This window comes from Lathyrus oleraceus, chromosome 7, assembly GCF_024323335.1.
Source record: "Lathyrus oleraceus cultivar Zhongwan6 chromosome 7, CAAS_Psat_ZW6_1.0, whole genome shotgun sequence".
Classification (NCBI taxonomy): Eukaryota; Viridiplantae; Streptophyta; class Magnoliopsida; order Fabales; family Fabaceae; genus Lathyrus; species Lathyrus oleraceus.
The window spans coordinates 40,521,181-40,541,876 of NC_066585.1; the positions used below are offsets into that span (position 1 = coordinate 40,521,181).

A 20,696-nucleotide genomic window follows, 5' to 3' on the forward strand; every position below is an offset into this window, starting at 1 on the left:
CGAGAGCTTTCCAAAAAGCTATTATTTATAATGCTACTTGTGTAACTGCTTCCAAGGGTTTTCCGTGTACACGGTCTTTACGTTCCAAGGGTCAAGCGTGGAAGTAGCTTCAACGTGGTCTGTTTCAACGTGGTCTGTTGCGTTCCTGGTGCCAAAAATATAGGGGAATGGTGTGACGTCCGTCACACCATGTGTGACGCTCGTCACAGGAGTGTGCAAAGCGTGACGCTCGTCACAACCTTTGTGATGCTCGTCACAGGCACATCGCCTGTGCTTTTTGGGCTGGGCTTTGGCTTTTGATATTTGCTTCTTTTCATTTCTTTTTGCACCTCCTTTTCTTCCTTTTTTACTTGTGCTTCAAATAAACCACCTGAGATAAATAGAAAGAAAATACCGCGTAATATCTAATAAAATGAAATAAATTGAAGTAAATAATAATATAATTTAATTAAATTGAGTCCTAGAATGTGATACTATTTCATGTTATCAAACTCCCCCATACTTAGATCTTTGCTTGTCCTCAAGCAAAATACAGTATGTTCGTTTTAAAAATTTTAGCCAGATGAAATTTCAAAACACACATCAATTCGTACTAGGTTGCCTGTAAACCTTGTTTAGAAGTAACTTGAGTTTAATCTTGACATCAACAACGACCGTCACAACCTCAGATAACCTCACCTTATGCAAACCAGTTCGAGTAATGCCATTATAGCTATCCTAGTTCCTTTACTCTTATTTCACCCGTTTTTATTCTAGCGAAATCACATTAAGCCCTTTATCTTTTCGCGCACATAGTGGAGTGACCGGTTAGTGATTCTGATCCCCTTTTAGCTAGAAGTTCTGGTACATAAGTCGGATAACTTCGTTATTAAGTCATTGCAAATTGTGGGGGATCGGACCGTAGTCCGCCCTACCAAGTTCAGTACCAGATACCTGCTGAACCAACTCATAATGGATCTTTCATATTATGCTTTTGTATGATCTGCAACCTTTAGATTAAATGATCTGGTAAGGATCACCTAACTTAATTAGTGCATTTCCTGATATAAATATAAATATATATATATATATATATATATATATATATATATATATATATATATATATATATATATATATATATATATATATATATATATATATATATATTGTTACTTTGAGAATCATTCACTTATATTCATCGGCCTTCCACGTAGTTTGCTATTAAGATGGTGCTGACTTCTTGTATAAACTACTCGGGGTTACTATAAGACTAAAAGTTCAAGGGATTGGTATAATAGGTACTTATCCTGATCTAATCATGTTGAGGTTCTTAGAGCGTTGTTATGGTAATAATTTTTGTCTTGATTTCACTCAAGTTTTATAAAATAAGCGACTTTTATACTTATTGAGTGTGTTGAATTTTTGTTATGGCTCATGAAAATTGAGGGGAATAGATAATAGAAAGTTTTCACATTTGGGACTTAACTTAAAATAAATCTATATTATAAGAAATATTATTTTATTATTATTTTTTTTTATAAGGGAAATAACAATGAAAAGAAAGATACAAACTTGAAAAAGAAAAAGGAGGATAGAGAGAACATGGTTTTCCCCCCCATACTTGAATGAAACATTGTCCTCAATGTTTGAAGGGAAAAAATTGAATTACAAAAAGAAAGGAAAAAGGAAAAAGAAAAAGAAACTAAAGTTAAGGTTGCCTGCCGCCTCTTGTTCTTGGACCTGGTGATCTTTGATGTACGTCTAAGTTGTCGAACCTGCTAAGCAAATCAGTGAACCGCTGGTCGGTTATGGCATTCCTCTCTTCCTGCTGTTGTTGCATTTGGCGCATCATTTGCATCATTTCGAGATTCTGTGCTTGCATACCATCAATAGCATCCATGATGTCGTCGTTGGTTGCAGGCCTTCTTCGTCGACGACGTCGGGAGGATGGGCCAGCTGCAGTATCGGAAGGGTTGAGCGGGACTGATTGTTGTGCAGGAGCGTTATCACCTTGCTCCATTTCTTCGAACTCGTCTGCAGACGGGTTTTGATGTGAAGGCTCGGTAGCTTCGGGAGCATTCAGATCATAGAGGTGGCGGTTGGGATTGGTGACATCGGTTAAGGCAATGTTGGGTAGAACAACGCTTGGGACTGCCTGGTTATTCACCATAAGGTAGTATTTTCCGCCTACTCTGTTCTTTATTAAGCGGCTGGACCGACAGTAGCTTATATCCATAAAGAGGGGAGGTAAAGAGTCTAAAGTTTGGAGTCGGTCCCCTAGGTTTAAGCCAAGTGCGATGGTGGTGATTAATCCACCAATTACAAAAGGTTGACGGCCTCTAGCACATAAGGTGCGGATATGATGAAATAGGAAGGAGGCGGCGTTTACCTTAGCATTCGGTTCGAACACGCATTCGAGGAAGAATAGTTCCTTTGCGTTGACCTTGCTGTTGTTCGGTCTTCCAAAAACTGTGTTTTGTAGGATGCGGATAAAGTACTAGATAGTTGGGTTATGTATATGGGAAACAAGGAGCTCTTCCCAGTTGTTGGCATCTACACCGGATATCTTCCTAAAGAGGTCGAAAGCAGCAACTGTGTTCCAGTTTAGGTTTGGAGGGATTCTGGGGTAGACTTGACCTTCTATGGGGAATTGTAGCATGGTACTCAATTGGTTTTGGGATAGGGAGTACTCGGTATTGAACATACGGAAGGTTGCGGTATCGGTTAAGAATTCGTCCTCACCGGTGGGAGTGTTGTACGCATATGAACTTAAGAATTCTAAGGTTAGGGATGGGTAGGTGGGTTGATTATGCGTGCATAGAAAGGTTAGATCGGCAAGGCGGAGCATCCACTCGATACCTTGAAGTAATCCTAATTGTTGTAAACAAGTTGAACCAGGATACCTGGTAGAAGTGACACCTCGTTGTTGAAAGCGCTCGAATTGCTCCCTTTGATAATTATCATCTTCGGATCGGAAGATGATATTTCCGAAATTTTGATTTCCCGCCATACTGATGAATGAATTTAAAGGAGAAATAAAGAAAAGAAATGTATTTGATATTAGAGAGTGGTGTGTGGTGAATGAGGGAAGGTATGCTGGGTATTTATAGGGAAAAATTTTAAAGTTGGAAAGGGAGTGGTTGAAAAGTGAATAAATGTGGGTAAATGTGAATAAATGGGGAAGGTAAAAAGTTGTAGGGTTGTAACGTTCGTCTCCAACGGTCTTTGTAACGTTAACATGGCGTTACGCTCGTTACAGGAGCATGACGGGTGTCACAAGCACTTTGTGTGACGTCCGTGATAGAATGTGTGACGCTCGTCACACAGTCTTTTTGGCATGGTTCTGCTAGCGTTCTTCAGAATAATTTTGGTAATGTAATTTTTTTTTTATTATTTATTTTGTTTTGCTTTAGATTATTTTATTTTGCTATTTAATTCTCCTGCATGCTATTCTACTTTGTTTAATAGTGCATAAATGTATTATGTTCTTAATAATTTATGTAGGCAGCAACAGTAGAGAGCATTTTTTTTGATAGATATTGCATAATTCATAATAAAATAGGATAATTCAATAACTTCATAAAATAATCATAATGTAACAATGGAGAGAAACAAAAAATGCGAAAGAGAAACAAATACGAACATAATTTGAAATAACATTAAATAATAAAACTAACTAAAGCTAGATAGCTAAGAAAAACGACTTCTATCCATCTGCACGATCTCTGGCCGGAGGAGCAAAGGAGTTAACACGGTATAGCAACTCGTGAAACTGATTTGTCATACTGTTCATGTATCCCAGAAATTTGTGTCTCATGTTAGTGAACTCTTCTCTGAGGGCGTCTTGTTCTGACATCAAAGCTTCAATGACGGTGTTATAATCAGTTTCGGGCATATGATGTCTAAGGTCGGGTATTGCCGATTCTTCGGTCTGAACAGGTTGAGGAGGAGGATCAATATCATAATAACCAGATGGTGTCCGAGGGTCTGATTCAGCATAAGGAATCTGGTCATCACAAATCTCATAGTCTTGGATGGATTCAGTGGATCTAGCAGGAGAGGGGGTTTCGTTCAGATTGTAGAGCCAGTTATTGCGGTTATGAACACTAGTCCTAGGATCGGGCATGGTGAATAGGCAAAGAACTTGCTATAAACATAGTGTTGAAGAGGAAGGGTATACTCATAGTAGTAATGCCACAAAAAGGGCTTAAGTCAAGCATGGGCTGACGTAATCCGATAGCATTACCAATCATGGTTATCAAACCGCCTATCCGAATTGGTGCTCGTTCATCTTGGATAAGGTGGTCTAAATTTTCCAACATAAAAGTGGCACCGTTTACTGGACGGTTCTGGGAAGCACAAAATATGATGAAGAGTTCATCACGTGAAACTGTGGTACTGTTTGGCTTCTTCCCAAATAAGGTGTGGGTCAGGATCTTATGGAAATAACGGAAGGCCGGGTTATGTATGTTTCCAGAGAGAAACTCATGTTCCTCGGGATCGTCATTTCCAGTCAAGTTACCCCAAAAGTGTTCAAGTTCTCTATATTCAAAAAGTTCTTCTTGGCTCACTGTGAATGTGTCAAAGGATGTAGGGAAACCTAAAAGGTTGGTAAAATCTTGAATATTAAATTGGTACTCCATGTTAAACATTCTGAACTGGATAAAACCTCTGCTTATTCCTTTTCCATGGCTGGGTAGATAGATCAGAGAACTAAGGAATTCTAGAGTCAGTCTCTGGTAAGTGACAAACTGTCTACGGATAGGAGTGATTTCCCACCCTATCTGACTCAGCAAATACAGGACACTTTGTCTTAGTCCAAGGGCAGTCATTGCCCAGTCATCAGCATACAGACTAGGTAGCATCTCTCTCGTGGCTAGTTCCTCAAACTTTTGTTTATGAGCTGTTCCTCTGAATTTGATACCCATACGATCAATTTGTCCCATCAGGTTAGTGTTAGCTAGAGAAAAGAAAAACAAGAGTTTTAGTCAGGATTTGGCCAAATGCCGAAAGAAGAAGAGAAAAGTTTTTTTTATAAATAAAAATAAATTAAGAATGAATACTAAACAAAAATTAAAAGAATAATTAAGGAAGAAATAGAAAATAATAATAGAAGAAAAAAATAATAAAATATTTGTGGGTTGTCTCCCACTAAGCGCTTTGTTTAATGTCGCAAGCTCGACATAAAAACTATCAATTATAATCTATAAGTTCTTGAGGCATTTCGTCTAAGTGCAAGACTTGCGAATCTTCATTGTTTTCTGTATAGTGATAATGTTTTAGACGTTGCCCGTTTACGGTAAATGGTTCCATAGATTTGCCTTTAATTTCTACTGCTCCACTGGGAAAAACATTGGTGATTTGAAAAGGACCTGACCATCTAGATCGTAGTTTTCCCGGGAATAACTTTAGTCTGGAGTTAAATAAAAGGACTGTATCGCCTTGTTTGAAGATTTTTCTTGATATGCGCTTGTCATGCCATTGTTTTGTTCTTTCTTTGTAGATTCTGGCATTTTTGTAAGCGTCTCTTCTGAGTTCCTCTAATTCGCTTATATCAAGGATTCTCTTTTCGCCGACGGCTTTATAGTTTAAATTTAGATTTTTAATAGCTCAATAGGCTTTATGTTCTAATTCTACCGGGAGGTGACAGGATTTTCCATAAATTAGCTTAAATGGGGTTGTCCTTATGGGAGTTTTGTAAGCAGTTCGGTAAGCCCATAGAGCTTCTGGTAATTTCAATGACCAGTCTTTCCTTGAAGTGGCGACTGTTTTCTCTAGTATCTGTTTGATTTCTCTGTTAGACACTTCCACTTGCCCACTGGTTTGAGGGTGGTAAGGTGTCGCTACTTTATGTCTTACGCCATACTTAAGTAGTAGTTTTTCGAGTACCTTGGATATGAAATGCGATCCACCATCACTGACTACTATTCTTGGGACACCAAACCTTGGAAATATTATATTCTTAAAGAGTCTAGTTACTACTCGTGTGTCGTTTGTTAGAGAAGCTATAGCTTCAATCCATTTTGATACGTAGTCAACTGCCACGAGTATGTATTTGTTACCGAAAGAGGATGGAAAAGGTCCCATGAAGTCTATTCCCCACACGTCGAAAATCTCTACTTCCAAAACGCCCTTTTGTGGCATCTCGTCACGTCTAGATATGTTTCCTGTGCGTTGACATCTGTCACATTTCTTAATAGCTGCATGTACATCCTTCCATATATTTGGCCAATAGAAACCGGCTTGTAGGATTTTAGAGCAGGTCTTGGATGTACTTGCATGTCCACCATAGGGAGCAGAGTGACAGTGTTGGATTATATTTTCTACCTCTTCTTCGGGTATACACCGACGGAAAATACCATCGGGGCCTCTTTTAAAAAGTAAGGGGTCATCCCAGTAATAATGTTTTATGTCATAGAAGAATCGTTTCTTCTGCTGGTAGGATAAGGTAGGTGGAACTATTCCGGCAGCTAAATAATTGACGAGGTCAGCGTACCACGGTGTAACAGATATAGCTAAAGTGGTTTCTACCTGTTTATCAGCGTTATTTTCTTCCAAAGTAGCTATAAGTTTATCGTACGAGAAATCATCGTTGATCGATGTTATTTCCGGTTCAAGGTTCTCAAGTCTAGAGAGGTGATCTGCTACTACGTTTTCAGTTCCTTTCTTGTCTTTGATTTCCAAATCGAACTCTTGTAGCAACATGATCCACCTTAGGAGTCTAGGTTTAGTATCCTTTTTTGTTAAGAGCTATTTGATAGCAGCGTGGTCAGTGTAGATGATTATTTTGGCTCCGACCAAGTAAGAACGAAATTTATCTAGCGCAAACACTACTGCTAGAAGTTCTTTCTCGGTTGTGGCATAATTCATTTGTGCTTCATCTAGAGTTCTACTTGCGTAATATATAACATGAAGCTTTTTATCCTTTCGTTGTCCCAAAACAGCACCTACAGCGTAATCACTAGCATCACACATTATTTCGAATGGTTCATTCCAATCTGGTGTCTGCATTATGGGTGCGGAGATCAGTGCTTGTTTAAGCGTTTGAAATGCTTCTAAACATTTATTGTCGAATATGAATTCAGCATCTTTCATTAATAACCCGGTTAAAGGTTTAGTTATTTTAGAGAAGTCTTTAATGAATCGTCGGTAGAAACCGGCATGTCCTAAGAAGCTTCAAACTTCTCTCACAGTTTTCGGGGGTTGAAGATTTTCGATTACCTCTATTTTAGCTTTGTCTACTTCAATTCCTCTGTTCGAGATGATGTGTCCTAAAACAATTCCTTCTTGTACCATAAAGTGACATTTTTCCCAATTAAGTACTAGGTTTACTTTTACACATCGCTCTAGAACTCTTTCTAGGTTTTCAAGGCATTCTTCAAAGCTTTGTCCGCATACGGAAAAGTCATCCATAAATACTTCCATGATGTTTTCTAGAAAATCGGCGAATATTGCCATCACGCACCTTTGGAAAGTTGCAGGAGCATTACACAAGCCAAACGGCATTCGTCTATAAGCGAAGGTACCAAAAGGGCACGTGAACGTTGTCTTTTCTTGGTCATCAGGGTGAATTGGTATTTGAAAGAAACCTGAGTAACCGTCTAGATAGCAGAAATGAGAATGTTTTGCTAATCGTTCTAACATCTGGTCAATGAATGGTAAAGGGAAGTGATCTTTTCGGGTAGCTTTGTTTAGTTTCCTATAGTCAATGCACATTCTCCATCCCGATTCGATTCGTTTGGTTATAGTTTCTCCTTTTTCATTTTCAATGACTGTTACACCTCCTTTCTTTGGTACTACGTGTACAGGAGTAACCCATTTGCTATCAGATATAGGATATATGATACCTGCCTCTAATAACTTGGTTATTTCCTTCTTCACTACCTCACTCAGGATCGGGTTTAGTCTCCTCTGGTGTTCCCTAGAAGTTTTACAGTCTTCTTCTAGCATGATGCGGTGCATACAAATAGAGGGACTTATTCCTTTAAGATCGGTGATGTTGTAACCTAGTGCGGTTGGATATTTTCTTAAGATATGCAGGAGTTTTTCTGTTTCGAGTCTTCCTAGGTCAGCATTAACTATCACTGATCGTTCAAGCTCTAACTCTAGGAATTCATATCTCAGATTCTTGGGAAGTGTTTTCAGGTCTAAGGTTGGTTTCTTAAGGCATTGCGTAGGGTCCAGTGTTATTGCTAAACATTGGTTAAGTTTGTCTTCTACAAGATAGTCAGATGATTTGTCTTTTTCTAACTCCGTTTCTTTTATGCATTCATCGATGATATCCATGAAGTAACATGTATCTTCTATTGCAGGTGCTTTCAAAAATTGGGAAAGAATAAACTCAATTTTCTCTTCTCCTACTTCAAAAGTGAGTCGTCCTCGTTTTACGTCTATGATTGCACCGGCAGTTGCTAAGAACGGTCTTCCCAGTATAATGGGTGTAACTTCATCTTCTCTAATATCCATAATTATAAAATCAGTTGGAATGTAGAATTGACCTATGCGCACTGGAAAGTTTTCAAGAATTCCTACAGGATATTTGACAGAACGATCTGCTAGTTGCACAGACATTTTAGTTGGTCTTAATTCTCCCATTTCAAGTCTCTTGCATATGGATAAAGGCATAACACTAATACCGGCTCCTAAATCGCATAAGGCTTTGTCAATGACAAATTTTCCTATGTGACAGGGTATAGAGAAACTACCTGGGTCTTTAAGTTTAGGAGGCATATTCTGGATTATAGCGCTACATTCAGCGGTGAGTGTAACGGTTTCGCTATCTTCAAGTTTCCTTTTATTAGAAAGAAGTTCTTTTAAAAACTTGGCATATGAGGGCATCTGCGTAATAGCTTCTGTAAACGGAATTGTGACGTTTAATTGTTTTAGTAGGTCAACAAATTTTTTGAATTGGCCCGCATCTTTGGTTTTAATAAGCCTTTGAGGGTAAGGGATAGGTGGTTTATAAGGTGGTGGAGGTACATAAGGTTCCTTCTTTTCTACGGTTTCCTTATTACTCTCTTCCTTTTCCTTAGGTTCACTTTCCTCCTCAGTTGACTTTTTAGAGTTTTTGTTTTCTATTCTTGGGTCAGACGGTCCTTCCACTTCCGTTCCACTTCTCAGTATAATTGCATGAGCGTGGCTTCTTGGGTTAGGTTGGGGTTGGCCAGGAAATGTACCAGTTGGGGCAGCAGTAGGCGCTTGTTGTTGAGCTACTTGTGAAATTTGCGTTTCCAGCATTTTGTTATGAGTAGCCAGGGCATCTACTTTACTTGCTAGTTGTTTAATTTGTTCGCCAGTGTGTACATTCTAGTTTAAGAAATCTTTATTGGTTTGCTGTTGAGAAGCTATAAAGTTTTCCATCATGATTTCCAAGTTGGATTTCCTAGGGGCGTTATTGTTAGGTGTAGATGGGATCGGCTTCTGATATCCCGGAGGTATAGCTGGGGCTTGATTTGGAGATTGTCCAGGTGCGTATAAAGCATTATTACTCTTATATGAAAAATTGGGATGATTCTTCCAATTTGAGTTATAGGTGTGCGAGTAGGGGCTTCCTTGAGCATAGTTTACCTGCTCCGCTTGAATTCCTGTTAGGAGTTGACAATCTGCAGGAGTGTGACCTTGGATTCCACAGACTTCGCAATTCTGAGTTATGGCAACTACGGTGGCTGGAGGTGATACATTTAAACTTTCAATTTTCTGGACCAGAGCATCCACTTTTGCATTAACATGATCAAGGTTACTTATCTCGTACATGCCAGTTTTCGTTTGAGGTTTTTCTACCATTGTTCGTTCGCTTCCCCACTGATAGTGGTTTTGAGCCATGCTTTCGATAAGTTGGTAAGCATCAGCATAAGGTTTGTTCATCAGTGCACCACCTGCGGCGACGTCTATTGTTAACCTCGTGTTGTACAGGAGACCATTATAGAAGGTATGAATTACTAACCAGTCCTCTAAACCATGGTGTGGACAAAGTCTCATCATGTCTTTGTATCTTTCCCATGCTTCGAAAAGAGACTCGTTATCTTTCTGTTTAAATCCATTTATCTGGACTCTTAACATAGCTGTTTTGCTTGGCGGAAAATATCGAGCAAGAAAAACTTTCTTCAACTCGTTCCATGTGGTGACTGAGTTGGAAGGAAGAGATTGAAGCCATCTTCTAGCGCTATCTCTTAATGAGAAAGGAAAAAGACGAAGTCGAATTGCCTCTGAAGTGACACCATTAGCTTTAGCAGTATCAGCGTATTGGACAAATACGGATAAATGAAGGTTTGGATCCTCAGTAGGATTTCCAGAGAATTGGTTCTGTTGCACTGCCTGCAACAGCGAAGGTTTGAGTTCAAAGTTGTTTGCTTCGATTGCGGGTGGAGCAATACTTGAATGCGGCTCATCTTGCGATGGAGCGGCGTAATCTCTAAGAGCACGAGCTGGTTCTGCCATCTCGGGTATCGAAGGGAAAATATTTTTGAATTCAGGAAGTTCAACAGGAGAGAGATTGTTTGCAGCACGATATTCCCGAATTCGTCGTAAGACTCGGAGATATAGTTCGATATCGTTGATTCGTAAGTAGAACGACTCGCCTTGTGAGCGAGTGTGTGGCATACAAATCAACGAAAGAAAGAAAAGAGAAAGAAAAGCCTTAGTCTCTACAGCGTAACAGAAGAGTTACGATATCGACTAAATAGAAGTCCCCGGCAACGGCGCCAAAAACTTGATCGCGACTTTATGAGTCGAATTTGGGGTACAAACTGCAAGTGCACAGTTCTATCGCGTAGTTTTAAAAGATATCGATCCCACAGGGACTTATGAATCGATATACCGTTATCTATGGTTATTTCGTAAAGCTAAGGCAGGTAATACTTTGATTGTTTGGGGGAAAAACTAAAACTAAAATAAGATCTAAAATAAATATCTAATAAGCGGATATCGGTATGTAGTTCGTCGTAATTAGGGAATCAATTCTTTGTTGGTTTCTTGGTTTTAAAATAAATCTTTTCAGTTGACGCTATTGATTAAAAGTTTTATCTCAAACTCTCGCTCTGTTGAATAAACTATGATTTTATATTAACGTAGCTGTCACTTATAGTTAAGTCAAAAACCACTTTTTGAAAACAATAGAATCCGTAGAAACTCTTTTTAAGAGAACACTAATCGTTTAAACACTCTTATCTCAAACTCTCGCTCTGTTGACTTAGGTTATATAATTAAATTCAAATGCTTAACTCTCGTCCTCACATTCAATCTTTAAAAATACTTTTTGAAAAATATTAGAATTTAATTAACTCTAAAAATTGCTCTCGCCCTGATCTAGAATTAATGTCCAATTTACACTGTCCAGTCAAAAACTCAAACTCTCGCTCTATTGCTTTTAACTTCTGTATGTCTTTTACTTTCGTACAAAAACCTTGTTATTAAACCTGTAAATTGAGACCGTAAAAAGAGTGATTTTAATTTTAAACTTAATTAAACCAATTTGGTTTTGATTCCTTCATTCCACTTACTTTACATACCGATACCTAAGTAAATCAGTCAGACATGCTAAACAGACTTAAATAATTATCATGCATAAACAGATTCATCTCAGGCAAATAATATAAATAAACAGTAAAACAGGGCATATATAAATTCAAACAATAATTAAAGAACCTGAGAAATTAAATAGCAGTCTTGAACACTCCACCACAGGCCGGTTGGATTTGTTCTTGAATTCTTCAATCAGGCAGAAAAAATAAAAGCGAAGGAATAAAAAAACTAGATTCTAACGTAAGGTTAGATCCGGTAAAAGGTACACAATAGTTTCCGGTGTAGAAACTATTGTGCGAAAAAGAATTAACTAAATGCTAAAAAGGAAAATAGAAATTGCAAGGGAAACAATATAAAAATGCGAAAAAGCAAAAACGGCAAAGAAATCTGGAAAAAGCGTGGAACCGAGAGCTTTCCAAAAAGCTACTATTTATACTGCTACTTGTGTAACTGCTTCCAAGGGTTTTCCGTGTACACGGTCTTTACGTTCCAAGGGTCAAGCGTGGAAGTAGCTTCAACGTGGTCTGTTTCAACGTGGTCTGTTGCGTTCCTGGTGCCAAAAATATAGGGGAATGGTGTGACGTCCGTCACACCATGTGTGACGCTCGTCACAGGAGTGTGCAAAGCGTGACGCTCGTCACAGCCTTTGTGACGCTCGTCACAGGCACAACGCCTGTGCTTTTTGGGCTGGGCTTTGGCTTTTGATATTTGCTTCTTTTCATTTCTTTTTGCACCTTCTTTTCTTCCTTTTTTATTTGTGCTTCAAATAAATCACCTGAGATAAATAGAAAGAAAATACCGCGTAATATCTAATAAAATGAAATAAATTGAAGTAAATAATAATATAATTTAATTAAATTGAGTCCTAGAATGTGATACTATTTCATGTTATCACCATATATTGTGATTGTATATACTTGCTTGTGTATCTTGTTTGTGTTTGTGGTCTTAGGACCTTAAAGTACATAATAAACAACAAAAACCCCTAAATAATGTTTGTGTGGACTGTTGGATGTGATCTGAGCGTTGGATTTAGAATTAGGCAACATTCCCTATGCAAAAGGACTTGGCCAATGCCAATATTTCTGAAACCAAATTCTTGTGATTTGATCTTCATCTGATGCAAGTATTGAGATCCACTTGAGTTCATCTGCTACAGGGTCTTGATGTAAATGATACTTTGAACCTGTGTCTAATGCCTTATTCTGAGTTATTCAAGGAGTATGTCATCTGATACATGGGAAGATTATGAAGAAAACTATGAAGTTGCTAGCTTGGATGTGGCTATCTTTATTTGATGCCTTGCTCTTCACTTTGTTACTTGCTTATTGATATTGCTTGATTTAAAGTCCAAAGGAAAAGTGGGTTTCTATATAACATTCTTGTCTATTGGATTGCATCCCATTGGTTAGATCTTTTCAACTCTTAAATTTTAAATTTTTGCTTAGGATTAGTCTCTCCATCTCCTCCCATTTCTTAAATTTAAAATCTCTCCCCCATTCAAAATCTTCTTTGTTTGTGATTTCTAAACTTAGACTTATTGCAAATTAGAAACTTTGGCCTTACGCCATTGCATTTTGAAACTCTTTTCTTAATCAAACTTGTAAGTGAATCTAACCATATTGACTTAAAATTTCAAAAGACAAAAAAAAGCTAACACTCATTCAAACTCTTTTAGGCCCTTTGTGCCTCCTTTAAACTTAAATTTTTGTTAAAAGCAATTCACTCACTTTGAAATTGATACCACAAACTACGAGGTTTTGATCCCTCATTTTTATGTTGGTACGTAAGCACAAGTCCGAAGGTCTTGTCAAACACAAAAATATAATCAATGAATTCTTTTTCTCATCCCCACGCTCTATTTGTTTCAAACATCCTTTTATACTAAAACACATACACACATAAAAAAGGGCTCCCTAGGAGTACCTAAGACACTTTGGGTGCTAACATCTTCCCTCTGTGTAACCAACCCCCTTACCTGTAATCTCTGGCATTTTATTAGTTTTGATTTGAAAACTTCTTATCTTTGGGTTTTGTTCGTACTTTTCCCTTTTCCTTTAGAAACAGTAAAAGCGCGGTGGCGACTCTGGTTTTATTGACGTTGAGTTTATCCATAGCTTAATGATCATGAATTTACCGCTACAAGTGCTAAAGCTTTTCTCAGAAGAACTTTCCCTACAGCTTAACATAACCTTTAGATATTCAAGGGGATGGCTTCGTTTCAGAATAACCAGTTCTTCTGCAGAGAGCCCCCAATACTACTTGTCGAAACTCTGTCTGTTACAATAGTTGCAATGGTTGGAGTGGCAAGAGTTTGACTCTGAGCCTGTCCTTCGCCTATGTTCTGGCCTCCCTCGTCATTATTTTCCCCTTATTTGAAGCCTTCATCATTGTCACCAATAGGGAATGGGGTCTGGTTACCTTCGTCCTCTTCCTCCATCACTGTATCTTCACTGTCATCACCCTCTTGTTGGGGATCGACTATTCCTTCGATGTTGCATGAATAGCCTCCAGGATTGTCTCCAGCTTGAACCTCTTCATCCACCACCATGGTATCTTGGTTCACTCCAGCGTCGTCTTCTTCGTTCGAATTAGCTTCATGATCGGAACCGCTAGTGTGAGAGTGTTGGGTAGTGGTCTTTGGTGGTCAAGTATCAAGCTCACCGGAAAGGGGTTAATTGATTTTACTCATGGAGCTTTTTTCAGATGACGGTCGATAGGTGGGTTCGCCAGCGCTATTTAGGACATCTGCTATAGAAGCTGACGCGGAGGAAGTTGTAGCTTTGGTTCGAACGACAATACCTGCACCATCCTGAAATCAAAACAATCTAAAACTGAGTGGTGAAAGACAGTAAATCAACTAATTAAGAGAGAGTGAAGTTTATTTTACCTTGTCTCCTTCGACCCCAGGGCTGGAGTTATCACTTTCACTTTGAGTCGCTGCTATCTTCTCCATGTCTTCAGGGGTAAGCTCTTGGATGGTAAGTGCAGAAGGCATTTTCTTGGAAAGTTTTGTTGGGGGTTGGCTCAAAGAGTCAATGGTCTTTGGTTGTTGTTTTCTCTTCCTAGAGGTTAGGTCGAGAACATGTGACAAATCCTCTTCGTCAGAATCTATTATGGCAGGGGTTTTTGTGGGTTTATTTTGGATTTTTATGGGGGTTAGAGGATGTTTTAGAGCAGCCTGAATTGAGTATTGGAGTGTCAGTACCATTAAACATAACAAAGAGCAAAAAAGGGCAAGACGAAGATATACCTTTGTGGGCTTGCTACCTCCCACAGTCTTCGATTCGACTGGCCTTCTGATTATTATTTTCTTGGGTGGGACCCTAATGGCTAAAAGAAAATAACATAGAGTAATTAGTGTAAGCTAAGGGTAAATATCCTAATAGAGGGGTATGATTCGAGAAAAACCTCCCATGCCACACCTTCATATATGTCCGATTCGATGCGAACATCTTCGATCCCTATATGAAGATGCTATTTGAAACTGTCTAGAGTATGCTTAGTCGCAACCACCCGCTGGGCTTTTTTCTGGGATTGCTGTCAAAGGATCTTAATAGAGTCCCCACAGATAAACCAGTCTAGAAATGGAGGGGCAAGGGCCACTCCAAAGTCAACATTAGGCAGTGGAGGAAACTTTGGGGGAAACAATTCGAAATCCATTTCGTAGTGTTTCTCATGAGGAACGTACGAAGGTATTTTTAGAGTTTCCATTTTCTTTGAAAAAATTTCTTTGAGCGTGACAGTTGCTTTGTGGATGGTTCGACTAAGATCATCAGACCGATAGGCAGTTTCAAAGTAATTTTGGAAGGCTTGGATTTCTTTGATAAGCGTGTAAGTACCTTTTTTGGTTCTTTCCTGCACAAGAAGAAAAGCTTTGTCAAAATGTTGGATAAAGGAAAAGACATCATAGAACTCTTCAATGTAGTATATGTTCCACCGTCTCCCAAAATCTCGAGCGCAGAGGAAGTTAGGCTCGAAGTTGAGAGGAGTGAGTTGGGTCCTGCCAATATATTTGGCTATCTGCTTAAGGGTGGTGGTTTCATTATGGACCGCGTTGTAGAGAAGAAGGCTACCATTTTTATTATACATGCACTTCGGGAGAGCCTGAATTAGCCCAAACTGTCGAGCGACAAGGTTGGGTTAATATGAAATCAAAGTAACCTGAACCTTCGAGGGGTTTATTCGAAGGGTTAAGATCCTAGGGGTCAAAAAGGCTTCCTAAATCAACAAATATTTTGTCTCTCGTATTTTGGAGGGAGATGGGAAAGGCCTTGTAAACCATTATGGACCATACTTTCTGGCAGCAAAGGGGGCCATGCTCGAAGTAAACACATGGCGCTTGGAGAACATCATTATATAGCCCATGAAAGTTGGTCGATGGGCCTGTCCTTCGTCATTGGGAGTCAGCTGGGCCAGTCGAATGCCTTCGATCCTTCTGTTTTTTACTTCTTCAACTTCTTTATCAACGAGGCCTTTATTCGATAGACTTGCCTCGAACGTGGCATTAATCCAGAGTTGTAATAACCAAAAGGGACCAGAGAGGAGGATATTCCCTTTTTCACCCAAGTTCTTCAATTGAGTGACTCCATCACTCAATGATTCATATAGGCTTGACAGTATCCTTTCACTTAGGCAAACGTTATGTCCAGCATGTAGTTGGTTCGCCAGGGTGAGATACTTTTTGGCAACTTGTAGAGACTTCGAGCAGAATACAAAATGAGACAACCATAGAACTAAGAAATCTATGTGTTCCACATCAGAGACAATGTTGGTGTCTTTGTCATGATAGTGTCCAATGTGAGTCGAATACGCCGCTCTAGAGGTCAAAAAAGGTATGGTATCTTCAAAATCAATCTCAGGGTCGTACGTGTGTCTAGTGGGTTTTAGCCCTGTGATAGCGGATAAGTCGAAAAGTGTTGGTGTAGCCATGCCACATGGGAGGTGGAAAGTATAATGTATACTATCCCAGAAATACAGTGAAGAAACCAACATGGATGCACTATACTCCAATCCTACCTTCGACAACATGATCAGGTCGTAAATTCCCATGTCTTTCCAGTTTTGGGCTTTGGTTTTTTCTATTTTCTTTAACCATTCCAAATAATATGTTGGGTCTTTGAATGAGGGGGTAGCGTGAAAAACTCTAAATCCGTTGTTCATGAACCTCAAATCTATGGTTTCACTAGTGTTTGGGTTTTCAGCAGCGGTTAGTTCAACCCTAGGTTTTTTTGCTTGCCCTATGGGCTTGCATTTATGGTAAGAGGGAAAGTATTATTTAAGTTTTCTAAAATCAGTGTCTAAATCAGTCAAAGGCCTAGATAATGCATGAGTTTTTCTAGAAACAGAAACATGGATAAGTACCTAGGAAACGTAGATCCTACGTTGTTCCTCCGTTTTGGGTTCTGGGATATATTGCTGATTACCCACCGTTATTGGATTAGGAAATATGGTGAAAGGAGGAAGCTCTGAAATCTTCTTGGGAGCTTTTGATTTGACAATCGTGGTCTTGATAGCTTTACTCACTTCTTTAGGGGTTTTGCTTGAGGTTGCCATCTCTATTGAAAGTTGGAAGAGGAAGAGATAATCTGGGTTTTGGTTAAAGTTTGTTTGAGGATGAATAGCTAGAGTGTTTGAAAGTTCAGATAGCGTAAAATATGAAATTGGTAAGTTTGTGGCTTTTATAAGCATGCTTGGGAGAAAAAAACGCTTCAAATCAACATTGATGGTTGACAGGTTAGTGGGACACATGTCTTCCTTGGATAGTGTGATGGAGAGGTGGTAATTTGTTAGCTCATAATTTCGACGCCCATTTTAGATTTACAAAATGGAATCCTATGTGAAGATGTTTTCGACCGAATCTGATATTAGGAAGATTCAGTCGAAAGTCCCTGGGTAAGAAGGGTCAGCATGCAGTTAGGACTTAGAAATATTTCTTTAAATGTTTTGAAGACGGTTTCGACTAGAGATTCAAAATTCAAATAAAGGAGGGATTTTTGTTCTTATCTGAAACTGATGAAGATACACGTGGAGCATAATGGATAGTTGCATCCATGCAAAGTGTCATTTGTCTCAACGTGAATGAGGGGCCGTTGGAAACAGTTATTTCGATTAAGTATAAATAGAGGGTCTTAGTGTTAGGATAAATGTGTATCAAAGTGTGTACAAAGTCTGTAAAATTTACCAAGTACCCGTGTGAAGAGGAACCGTAAATTAAGAAATGTATGTTTGTTTTATACCATTGTCTGTTACTTTGAAGTAATAAAATTTATTTTTATTTTTTCCAGAAATACTTCTTTATTTCAAATATTCTTCTTTCTTGCCAATTATCGTCATTTCTTCTACAACCTTTCCCTTTAATTTGTGTTAGTCTTTTACTGTCTAAATAGTCCACTCATTATTGTCATCACAATACTGTCGAAGTATTCATATTTACTAGAATCCACTTTAAACAATTAGCACATGTCCTAGGATCAATCTGATCGATCCTGTAAGTGACCAAATTTAGTAATTTGGAAGATCAACGGTTGTTTACCAATTTTCATGGTAAACAGAAATCCATATATAACAATTGTCTTTGGATCTTAAACCCTTTATTAACACCACTTGATTCTTGCTAGAGACAATACATTCTGATTTACTGTAGCTAACAATCAGACCTTGATCACATATAGACACAACAACTTGTCTATCCCTTTTATTCTTCCTCTAGTTCTATCACCTAATGTGACATAAATATTAGAATATGGATTTAACTCTTCAATATAGAACATTTCACCATTCATATACTGTGAACATCCACTATCAAAATATCAATCCTTTATAAAAGAAACTCTAAGAGGAACATGAGCTAAGAGATATTTGACAGTTTCCATATTTTCTTAGCATGAATTCCCTTTCCTTTATTTCCTTTGGACTTTGGATGACTATAATTATGAGGATATCTATAAATTTTATAGCAAAAGGGTCTTATATAACCAAATCTACCACAATGGTGACATCTCTTTGCAGAGTTCTTGTAACTCATGTGTTGAGGGTACACACGTCGAGCACGATGCTGAGACATGTGGTCCACCAACTGAAACCTAGTCTTCTTATTAGGTGGGAATTTTATCTTTTTATTCATGGAATTGTAGTAAAACCTTACAACCTTCATATTCCCTTCCAAGACATCATTCAACATATCTGAAATATTGTTCTTCATATGTACATATTCTGACATATTTTCAAGTTTGGACTTTAACAATGTGACTTTTTCTTTCAAACCTGTAATGGTTGAGCCAAACTTCTTTTTTTCAAGGAGTAGATCACTTATGGTCTTATTTTGTTTCTATTCTCTCAAGAAATATTCCTTCCATTCAGTGAGTAGTTCTCTATAAATTTCAACAAGTTCTTCTACTGACATCTCTTTATCACTAGCCTCACTGTAAGAGTCAAGTTTCCCAGTAGAAGCTATCACTTTATTATCTATTTATCTTTCACTTTCATCATCAGATTCAGACTAAGTGATAAATAATCCCTTTATCTATTTCTTTAGAAAAGTAGGACATTCAAATTTAATATGACCAAACCCTTCACATTCTTTAAACATTGAGCTCATTTGTCTTTATTCTCTTTGAAATCATATTTGCTCTTGTTCAGAGGACTGATGTCTGACCTCTTGTCTGAGACATTTTCCCTCCAATATTTGTCCAACTTTTTAAAATCACTATCAAACTTTCTCCCAACAAGGACTATAGCCTCTGAAAAACTTTCTCCAGTATTCTTATCACCTCGATCTTCCTTCACTTGAGTATTGGATACAAAAGTTGCACCTTTGCTATTCTTTTTTGATAATCCATTTATAGAAACTTTAAAAGTTTGAAGGAAACCAATGAGTTCATCGATCTTCAAGGTGCTTAAGTCTTGGGCTTCTTCAATACATGTTACCTTCATGTCAAATTTCTGAGGTAAAGATCTGAGAATCTTTCTAACCAGCTTTTCTTTTGACATCTTTTCTCCCAAAGCAAAAGGATTGTTTGCTATGTCACACAAACGAATGTTAAAATCAGATATTGATTCATCTTCCATCATTCTCAGATTTTCAAACTTGGTTGTGAGGAGATGCAACCTTGACATCCTAACCTTGGATGTGCCTTCATGAGCAGTCTTGAGAATCTCCCAAGCTTCTTTTGCTTAAATATAAGTGTTGGTTAATCTAGACATATTCTTGTTAACACCATTGAATATAACATCCAAGGCTTTATCATTACCAAGAGCTTCATCATCTTCAACTTTGGACCAATCAGCTTCAGGTTTCAAGCTTGTTGAACCATCTTGAGAAGTGATCACATGATGTTTTCAACCTTTAACCACATCTTTCCAAGTTCTGTTGTTAATGGATTTAAGAAAGGCAACCATGTTGGCTTTCCAATAGTCATAATTTGTCTAATCCAAAATAGATGGTCTATTGACATACCCTTCATCCTTTATGTTATCCATCCGAACATAAAATATCCTCCCTATAGCTCACCCAAACAGAACAAGGAGTCTGCTCTAATGTCAATTAAAATTATGTTTCTTAGGGGACAAATGTTGGACATAATGTTGAAACAACTGGTCCAGCAAGTTAAACCAGAATAACAATAATACAAAACACAATACGGAAAGCAATAAAAATACAAGAGATTGATAACACAATTCAATGAAAACAACACCTACGTCTGGAGGGCACTCTACCCAAGAAAGGAAATTCATAATTTTAAATTAATATCTTTAATCTTATAAGAAACAACAAACCCTATGTTGTTCAAAGCATCTTCCTAATCCTATTTACTTTCTATTTAAGGATTCTCCCTAAATGTGAGAACCTACTCATTTTCTCAATCATATAACATGTGATTGGTGTTTATAACTCAATAAATAATGTTGAGTATTACAACTCAACTAAGACAAACATTTTATGTCAAGTTACTGAAACATAGAGGTGTATACAAAGATTGAACAATAATCCTATTAGGGCATTATCATAGAATACAAGACTTAGAAAAACAAGACACTTAGAATTTAATCTAGCGTACAAAACCCTCAACAAACTATGAGAATTGAGTTTTCTTATATAATAATGTCTTCTGGACTTTTCTCCGTGTGGATCTGCATTTAATTCGTCCAGAATAATAGAGATTTTGTTGGATATGGTCTTTTCCATAAATCCC

At 38.0% G+C, this 20,696-nt stretch overlaps 1 non-coding gene across 1 annotated transcript; it reads left to right on the forward strand.

Annotated features, from left to right (window-relative positions):
* Positions 1-9,934: 9,934 nt before the first annotated feature.
* LOC127109998 (small nucleolar RNA R71) lies at positions 9,935-10,041 on the forward strand. The gene has a single exon (XR_007797238.1). It is a non-coding gene; the product is annotated as a small nucleolar RNA R71 (small nucleolar RNA).
* The last annotated feature ends 10,655 nt before the right edge of the window (positions 10,042-20,696 follow it).